General features: G+C 46.3%; 1 long non-coding RNA gene across 1 annotated transcript; it reads right to left on the reverse strand.

Moving 5' to 3' along the window:
- Nucleotides 1-7074: 7074 nt before the first annotated feature.
- Nucleotides 7075-7989, reverse strand: LOC118502292. Its single transcript, XR_004905005.1, has 3 exons — nt 7949-7989; nt 7563-7672; nt 7075-7269 (listed from the first exon to the last, which is right to left on the reverse strand). It is a non-coding gene; the product is annotated as an uncharacterized LOC118502292 (long non-coding RNA).
- Between the last annotated feature and the right edge of the window lie 712 nt (nt 7990-8701).

The following is an 8701-nucleotide window of genomic DNA, read 5'->3' on the forward strand; positions in this document are numbered from 1 at the left end:
GAGAGGGCAGAAGCAAGGGGAGCGGTGTGTTACAGGAAAGAGGGTCTAAAGGTTTCCAGCCTCTCAGTGTATCCAGTTGTCTTTGAAGTAATGCCATCTTGGGATTGGAGCAAGAAAAAAAGATGGTACTATTTAAATTAGAACGTTACTAAATTGACGACTATAGGCAAGCTTTGCATCTTAATCTTGAGGGATCTTTGTCGAGTTCTGTGTGCCAAAAACAATACAGACTTCGTCTCAAGGCTGCTTGTAGCAAAAATTGATCATTGACACTCTAACAAGACTAATGTACTTAATACATTTTTAAATATCAGACTGTCGACTCGGTCTGTTACTTCAAACAAGTGATGTGTCTTCCTAATTGAATACAAATTGATGGTGATGAATAATGAGGGAAACGTCATCTGTTCAAAATTTCTGCTATTGCTGAATCTTTAACTCCACCTCAATAAATACACATTACCTTCTTTAGAAACCACGGAGGAGTGAAGAGATTTTTGGAATATGTTCTGGATCCCATAGTTTGCTTTGAGTCAGTGATTGTATTTGCCTAATTACCTGTGCTTTGTATCACAAACAAGAAACCTCTCTCCATACCATTCTATGGTTATCTTTCCAATCAATTGTGGTTTCCTAACATTGGGCTTTCATAAACTTGCCACTAGTTCACTTGGTAAGTTTATTGGGTCCATTGTCTAGTGCTTGATGTCTTACTGCAAGTGGAGTAGGAACTGAGTTTTCTACAGTGTTCTTCCAAACTCACTAGTGTCTCTTTGTTAATAATGAATAACTAAATTAACTACCACCTCTCACCTTTCTTTTGAACTACTTTTTTTTGGTCTTCAAGTAGTCAGTCATACTGCTGGTTGAGTGCTTTAAAAATGAAAAGAAGTAAATGATAACAGACCTGTCTCCCAGACTTAAGTTCTGAACTGTGGAATACTAGATACTAGTATTTCCCTTTATTAACAGTAAAAATTTTTATTGTGTGTTAGTAATAGCAATAGAAGTGCTCAGAAACAGTGAGCTGGCATCGTTACACTGCTTAAGTTAATTTGCTCAGACATTCATTGAAAAGGACCGAAGAATAAGCCAACCACTTCGCTTTTATTTTTTAATAGCGTTTTATTTCAGGAGCCTACTTGTTATTTCAAGCATTCGATTTCACAGCATTTTTCTGAGAAATGTCTAATTACAATATGAAACCAAGGGGTTAATGCTTTGGTTCAGACTCATGTAAATCCATTTCTATTGTGATGTATGAAGTCTTCAGGATTTACACTGGGTGCATTTTAGTATAAAGGTATAGTGATGGGGAGAATACATAGTAGATATTCAAATTCTTGTTAAATTTGATGTAAATATTAATGTTGTTCTACAGATTGTAGAAAATAGCAATAAAGTACTATTAACTTCCAGGTCACCTGCAAAGGCTCACAATTTTTTTATCCCGTACTGGTTGATTTAAAGTATTCCCATTCATCTCCCCCTTGGCCCTCTCTGTTGGTTTTCAGGAATTTCCTCAAAATACCACAGGTCCATTATATTTTCTTTTATGTTGAATGCATTTCTCCTAATTTTTGTAGGGTTTTTTTTTTCCTTTGTATAGTTTGTCAGAAATGTCTGTGATCGGGAGACCACCCTGTCACTTACCGGTCACCTGTCACTGTGGCTTTACTTGGCAGCGAATCTGTTCATCCCGCGTGTCTGTGGCAGCCAGCCCGCCCACGGAACATGCCCAGTGGAGTCACGTTGCTGCAAAGACTCAGCGGCCGTTTTTCATCTTCCAAACTGTGAGGAGACGGGTGCAAGCCAGCTGCCTCAAGGGCTCTGGTTTCTCTCTCTACATCTGTTTTACTGACCGTGCTGTTACAGCTGGCCCGTTCTTTTTCTCTCCCCTTTGTCCCCCTCTGCCCGGTACCCCCATTCCCTCCAGCATCCCTCTCACTAGTTTATGTCCATAGGTCATACATGTAAGGTCTTTGGCTTCTCCATTCCCTATACTATTAACCTCCCCTGTCTATTTTGTACCTACCGATTATGCTGCTGACTCCCTCCACCTTTTCCCCCACTCCCCCCTGGAGGGCTGTTCTCTACAGCCTGGGGTCTCCACTTCTAACCTGGACAAGAAAGGAGACACCAGGTAGGGAGACCCGCAGTGGTGGTTTCCGGATGCTTGACCTGCAGGCAGTGTCCATCACAATGAAGCCGAGCCTCCCCGCTGGCCTCTGGAGAGGCCCAAGGGAGGCACGTGAAGCCTTTCAGTCGTAAACTCTACTTTTGTATTAGAAGCCCAGGGGAACTGTTTGAAAACACACACACACACACACACCCCTCCCCCGGTGCCCAGACGAACCTGCAAAGATTTTGATTTAAATGATCTGGAGTCAGGCCTGGGTATTGGTCCTTTTTTTTCCTTTTTTCTCTTCCCTTCGCCTCCCTGCCCCCCCCACCTCCTTTTTTTAAAAGTCTACCCCAGTGATTCTTAGGTGCATCCAAAGTTGAGAACCAGTAGAAGGGGCAAACAACTATGTAAGGACAAGATGAACTTTCTCCCATTTTATATTAAGGGAGAGAACTTGAATTTTCTGACAAGAGCTCCTGGTTACTTTTAAAGTCCATTCGTTTCCCTACTTAAGTCACCTCGTCATAGTTCCGTTAGGTACCTTGTCTCCATTGAAGCGGCTGTTGAACTATAGCTGCCACGGGCAGGCAGGTGCACGGTCTTTGAGTGGATGCAAGTACCAAGCACAGCACAGCGGGGCTCTGCAGTCAGGGTAGCGGGTAGATTCTAGCTGCTCCTCCCTGCAGATGCACACACACCTAACCCCCAAGGACACTCAGTCTTGTAAGTCTGTTTCCTCCCTGAAGGACTTCTGTAAATGAGTGATTTCTGGTTACAAATCTCAGAGTGGTAAGAACCAAGATTCTAGGATGGACAATTGAAACATTGGCCTGTTGCTGTAGAATGTGGAAAGGAGATTGACATGCTGCAGAATCGTACAGCCAATGAAAATCGGCTTCAGATCTGTTGACATTTTGCATAGATGTCCCAAATCTACCCAGTGTAGCCCTTTGATAAAATAGGAACTGTGTTGTACAGACCACCGCTTGAGTCTGTGTAGTTTGTCTGCGGTTGGCTGCAGAGTTGACAGACAAGCTTGCGGGGGTGGGTGCTGCGGTCAGGTGCTGTGGAATGCCAGGCACTGTGGTGAGTGTTCTGTATTGAGTAGCTCATTTAATCCTCTTTAAAGTGTGTGTGTATGAGGTAAGTGTGACTCCTGTTTCACACAAAACTTGACCATCATTTGCCCATAGTCATGCAGCTTGTAAGGGATGGAAATGTGCCTTTAAGCCCAGGTGTGTGCATCTGCAGGGTGCTTGGTCTCAGCCTCCAGTGAGAAGTGGTAGCGACAACAGTGAGTATGGAGAGGAGGGCGAGAAACACCAGAGATACCAAAAGGTGGAATCTAGATCACCTGCCTGTTGAAGGACGTGGGTGGTGAATGGAGAAGAGTTAACAATGATGTCCAGTTTTTAAAGGCATAAAATAACTTTGACAGTATCATTAAAGAGAGAATTGGGAAGAAGTTGTTGAGGGGAAAAGTGGGGTCCTTTTGATACATGAATTTCAGGTGCTTAACCTGCAAGTTCCATTAAATTGTTTAGTTAGTGACTGGTGTGGCTCAGTGGATGGAGTGCCGGCCTGCAAACCAAGAGGTCTCCGGTTTGATTCCCAGTCGGCACACGCCTGGGTTGCGGGCAAGGTCCCCAGCTGGGGGCATGTGAGAGGCGACCGATCCTCTTCCTCCCTTGCCCCTTTCTGAAAGTAAAATGTTTAAAAAAAATGGTCAAGGTAAATATGGCAAACTGTTAAGATTTGGTGTTCTGTGAATTTTGGGTCTATATACTGGTTTTAAACAATTGAATTTTTTATTTCCCACTAAAAAAGTGGGGGACAAAAATACTGGATAATACTAAGAAACTACCTACAATGGAACCAAATGCTACTTAGCTTTTTACACTTGCCCAAAGGTCAGGGGTACTTTTCCGTGCTTACCGAGAATGAGAAGATGAAAAGCAGGAGGCGGGGGTGGATATCCGGATGTGTAACAATTTTTCAGGAGGAAAAGAGGCTCCAATAATATCTGAAACATTTTTTACCCTCTGTAGTTTCCAAAGTGCTCATTGTAGACACTATTTCCCACCTACAGATGAAGATATGTGCCTCCGGGTCTTAAATGACTTGCTGAAGAGGACCCAGGTAGTCAGAAGAAAGAACCTGTGTGTCCCTGTCCCCGAGTTGCTCCTCCCATTGTCCACTGGGTAGCCAGGGTCACAGAGCTGTACATGTTGGAGCAGGAACTTGAACCCGGGGTTTTCATTTCAAGGCAAACTATGCTTTATTTCTGGATCCCATTATTCTGCCTACAGAGCTATTATTGAAAGGTAAATGCCTTGGACTGTTTACAAGTTCCTTGAAAAACTGTTGAAATAAGTGGGTATTTTTTTAAGCTTTTTATTTATTTTGCTTTTTGAGAGGGGAAAGGAGAGAGAATGCATGGGAGAGAAACATCAAGAGTGGTTGCCTCTCACACCCGTATTGGGGACCTGGCCCGCATCCCAGGCATGTGCCCTGACTGGGCATCGAACCAGCGACCCTTTGGTTCGCAGGCCACCACTCAATCCAGTGAGCCACACCAGCCAGGGCAAAAAAATGAGTGTCTATTTATAAACTATGTATTTTTATAGGATTTGTTTACCTGTTTTAATTAATTCAGTATACTTTATGCTGACACTGCTTTATGTTTTGCATGTATCTTGTGTCTTCCCCATAACCTCCTGTTTATGCTGACATCTGGACTTCCTTTTGCGATGGGGAAGTGGCTCTGTAGGATGATGGAGCATCTAAGGTCGTGTACTAATTCTGTAAATCAGAAGCTACCATTCCCATCTCCCTTAACTGAACTACTGTGTCCTGCAAGATAAACGCTCCAGTGGAAAGGATGCCGGCAGTGAAATGGCCGAGAGGTGTACATCACAGACGTATTGATTAGATTATTAGAGATTGCCAGGTCACCTTGCTGAAGTATTACAATGAGAAACCAAGAAGAACACAGGGTCTGTCTCTACTTACCTTTCATTCCAACCCACAGCGTTGCAGGCTTCAGGCCAAAGAGCCACTGCTCCCGAGTAAAATGAGGGATAATATCACCACTGCGGAAAACTGTTGTAACTCAAGCTCTGATGTTTATTAGATTCTGCGGCTAGGAAGTCCATCCAGTTAGCAAGATTTGTTTTCCCAGAGCAGGGTGGGCACCGAAGCCAGGGAAGAGCGCTGAGCGACGAAGGAGAGGCGCAGACACGGAGACTCCAGGAGATTGCCACTTTTCCAGAGAGCTCTGAATAAGATGGGAAGACATGGAGGGCAGAAACCAGAAGCAGATCGAGGGGGGAAGAAAAAAGATTGAAGCATGACTGAGACTTGAATGAGGGGCACTTTCGGAGGAGGGAGAAGAGTGATGGAGGCGGGTCCCAAAGGAGACAGGAAAAGTGGGCCGTGAAAAAGACATCTTTACCCGGAAACTAAAGGGAAGGGAACCGCTGTAAGTGTGAGACAGGGTCATGATAAGTGGCCTCGATAATTTTTTGTGAAGTAGGAATTAATAGCTGATGCGCTCTGAAGTAGCAGGGGGGGTTAGCCTGGGGGCTTGAAGAGACTGGGCATGCTTTGGAACAGACAACTGACTGGAGACAAGAGCATTCGGGAACAGTGTTGAACCAAGTTGTGCTCGGGAATCAGGAACCTCTAGGGGTGGTGGGATGGTTTCTGGCACCTCGGCTGGATGGCTTGTCGGAGCGGGCACAGGGTTGGACGGACCCAGCACTGGGACTTGCACGACAGACAGGAGAGACCCAGGGCCGAAGGGCGCCAAGGGCCATCGCCGGAGGAGAGCACAGTTCTAGAAGCGTGAGTTGGAAAAGATACCAGGGAAGGAGAAAAGGGAGGGGGGTTGAGAGACCCGGTCGTAGGAGCAATTCAGAGCGCCAGGCCGGACCTGGAAGGAGGCGTGGCCAGGACTGAACTGGGAGAAAAGGCCCTGTTGCAGGAATGGGGGTCCTGAGCTTGTGGACCACGGGCACTGGGGGTGACGTGGACGGAAGAATGAGGGCGGGGGACCAACCACTCCATGGCCAAGGGAGTGAGCGTGAAGCGGCCGCGGAACCGCGGTGCCGGAGTGTTCCGCAGACCACGGTCACGAGGATGTGGAAATCTAGGAAGTGGCGAAACGGATTTCAGTTTAAAGGACTAACTTGGTCTGCAGGTTAGTGGCTGTTAGGAGCGGAGCAAGGTGGAGGGCGACAGAAACTGGATGGAACAAACTTCTCAGGAGTGAAACTCTTTACAAGAGCGAAATGGTTTCCAAGAGGCAGTGGGGGAGAGGGGGTGATGCCAATGCTGAGCCTTGTACACAGAGTTTAAGAAATTGAAAAGGAAGCAGCATCTTTGAGGAAGGGACCGGGAAAATAGACTTATTCATCAAAAAGTAGCTGAGGGTACAGGTGAGTTTGTTTACAGAGGAACAGGTTGCCAAAGCCCATGCTGGGAGGGGTTGAGGGAGGGCATTGTGGGAAAGGTGAGGAGGAGGGGTCAAGAGGGCACGCCATCAGGTCCACAGCAAGCTGGTGGGTGGGTGGGTGGGGGAGGGGGCTGCTCCCACTGAGCAGTGACCACGTGTAATGAACAGGAATGTAAAGTGGCTGGAACTACAGCCTCTAAGCTTTGCCCCGTTTGTCTTGAACAACACCGATAAACTGAGGGTCTCAGGCAATGTTTGCCCTTATCTTTGTACGAGTGTCATTCTGGACGAAGTGTGTCCAGTAACTGATGGGTCCCTGCAGGGGCCGCTGTGCAAAACACCGAGGGGGGCAGCCCTTGGCCTCGTCTCCACTGCACTCCCCTCCCTCCAGCGAGGAGCAGCCACGGACTGGCACATTCCCACTCAGGCACAGCATGCAGCAGGCGTCCCAGGAGGGTGAAGGCGCCCTCTTCAGCAGGAGGATCAGCATCTGCGCATTCCAGAAGAATGCAATCCCTTTCCCCCTGCTTTTGTGAAGCACAGGCTTCACTCACCAGTCAAGTATATGGTGAAAAAAGGCATGGACTCACCGAGACAGGTCCAAATCCTGGAAGCCCGGGCAACACACTTCACTTGTCTGAGTCTTAATGCATCACGGGTATAATAATAGCCCTTGTATGTAAAGTGCCTGAAACACAAGCCCATCATTAATTATTTCATGGAAGTCTTATTAGAAACTATCTACCAGACACTGCTAAGTTCTGGGAATCCCATGATCACTGTGATCCTTAAGATCCTCAGAGTTTCATAGAAGGAGAGACGAAGACAAACTTGATGACAGATGAGGTGTGCCTTGACAGATGCGCAGATGGCGAACGGGGTGCCCAGGGAGCAACAGGAGGCCCTCTGGCCCACCTGCCTGGGGCAGAGAGAGGAGGCAGGGCCTGGCTGGGCTTCTCCTCCTCAGTTTTCTCTGCTCACCTCCCTGCTACTCTATGTGCATGTGTGTTTTCATCCAGGCTGCATTTCCTGAAACATATCCATTGCACCTTTTGCCTAACTCCTCTGGGATCAGTGACAAGCCACGAGGTCTGTCCAGAAGGTATCCAGCCATGTAATACAAAAAATAGAGACACTGATTGAAGAAGATACAAGAAACAGTGTACACAGAAAAATGACACCTCCGTCCCCTTCAAAGTAGGCACCTTGGGACCTCACACAGTTCTCCCAAATGCCGTCAGCTGCCCTGTCATATTTTCCTGAATCTCATCGATGGTCTGAGATCTCTCTTTCAAAAGTGATTTCAGTTTTGGGAAAAGCCAAAAGTCTCAGGGCACCAAATCCGGGCTGTAGGGGAACTGAGTCACCTGGTTGATTTGATGTTTTGTCAAAAAACTCTGCACAAGATGAGATGCATGAGCAGGTGCATTGCCATTGATGAAGCTGTCAATCATCAGGTGCCCATAGCCGCAGGCTTCAGCATCATCTGAACAGTTTCTGGAGAGAAATGTTCAAACTTAATACAAAATTTGATGCAGATTTGTTGCTCCACTCATTCATTTTATCTTTTTCTCAAAACCCATTCCTCCATTTTTTTTTTTTGAGCACCTCCTTCCACTCAGTTGTTATGTGAGAAACATGGAAGTCGTCTTTGGTGTTTCCCTCTTCCTAATTCTCCACAGTTAGCTTTTAGCAAGTCTCATTTATACGATCTGCAAGACGTCTTTCAAATCCACCCACTTCTCTCCATTTCCATGTGTACGATCCTAGTTTAGTCTCATTATCACTGTTTTCCATCATCTCTTTCCTAAATCACTCCAACAACCTCTACTTAGTCTCCCTGCCTCTAATCTTATCTCCTTTATTTTTTAGAATACATTTTATTGATTATGCTATTACAGTTGTCCCATTCCCCCCCTTTATTTCCCTCTGCCCTGCACACCCCCTCCCACCCATATTCCCCCCTTTAGTTCATGCCCATGTGTAATAAGTTCTTTAGCTTCTACATTCCCATACTATTCTTGCCCTCCCCCTGTCTATTTTCTACCTACCATGTATGCTACTTATTCTGTTTACCTCTTCCCCTTTTCTCTCCCCCTCCCACTCCCTTGTTGCTAACT

This window comes from Phyllostomus discolor, chromosome 8, assembly GCF_004126475.2.
Source record: "Phyllostomus discolor isolate MPI-MPIP mPhyDis1 chromosome 8, mPhyDis1.pri.v3, whole genome shotgun sequence".
Taxonomy (NCBI): domain Eukaryota; kingdom Metazoa; phylum Chordata; class Mammalia; order Chiroptera; family Phyllostomidae; genus Phyllostomus; species Phyllostomus discolor.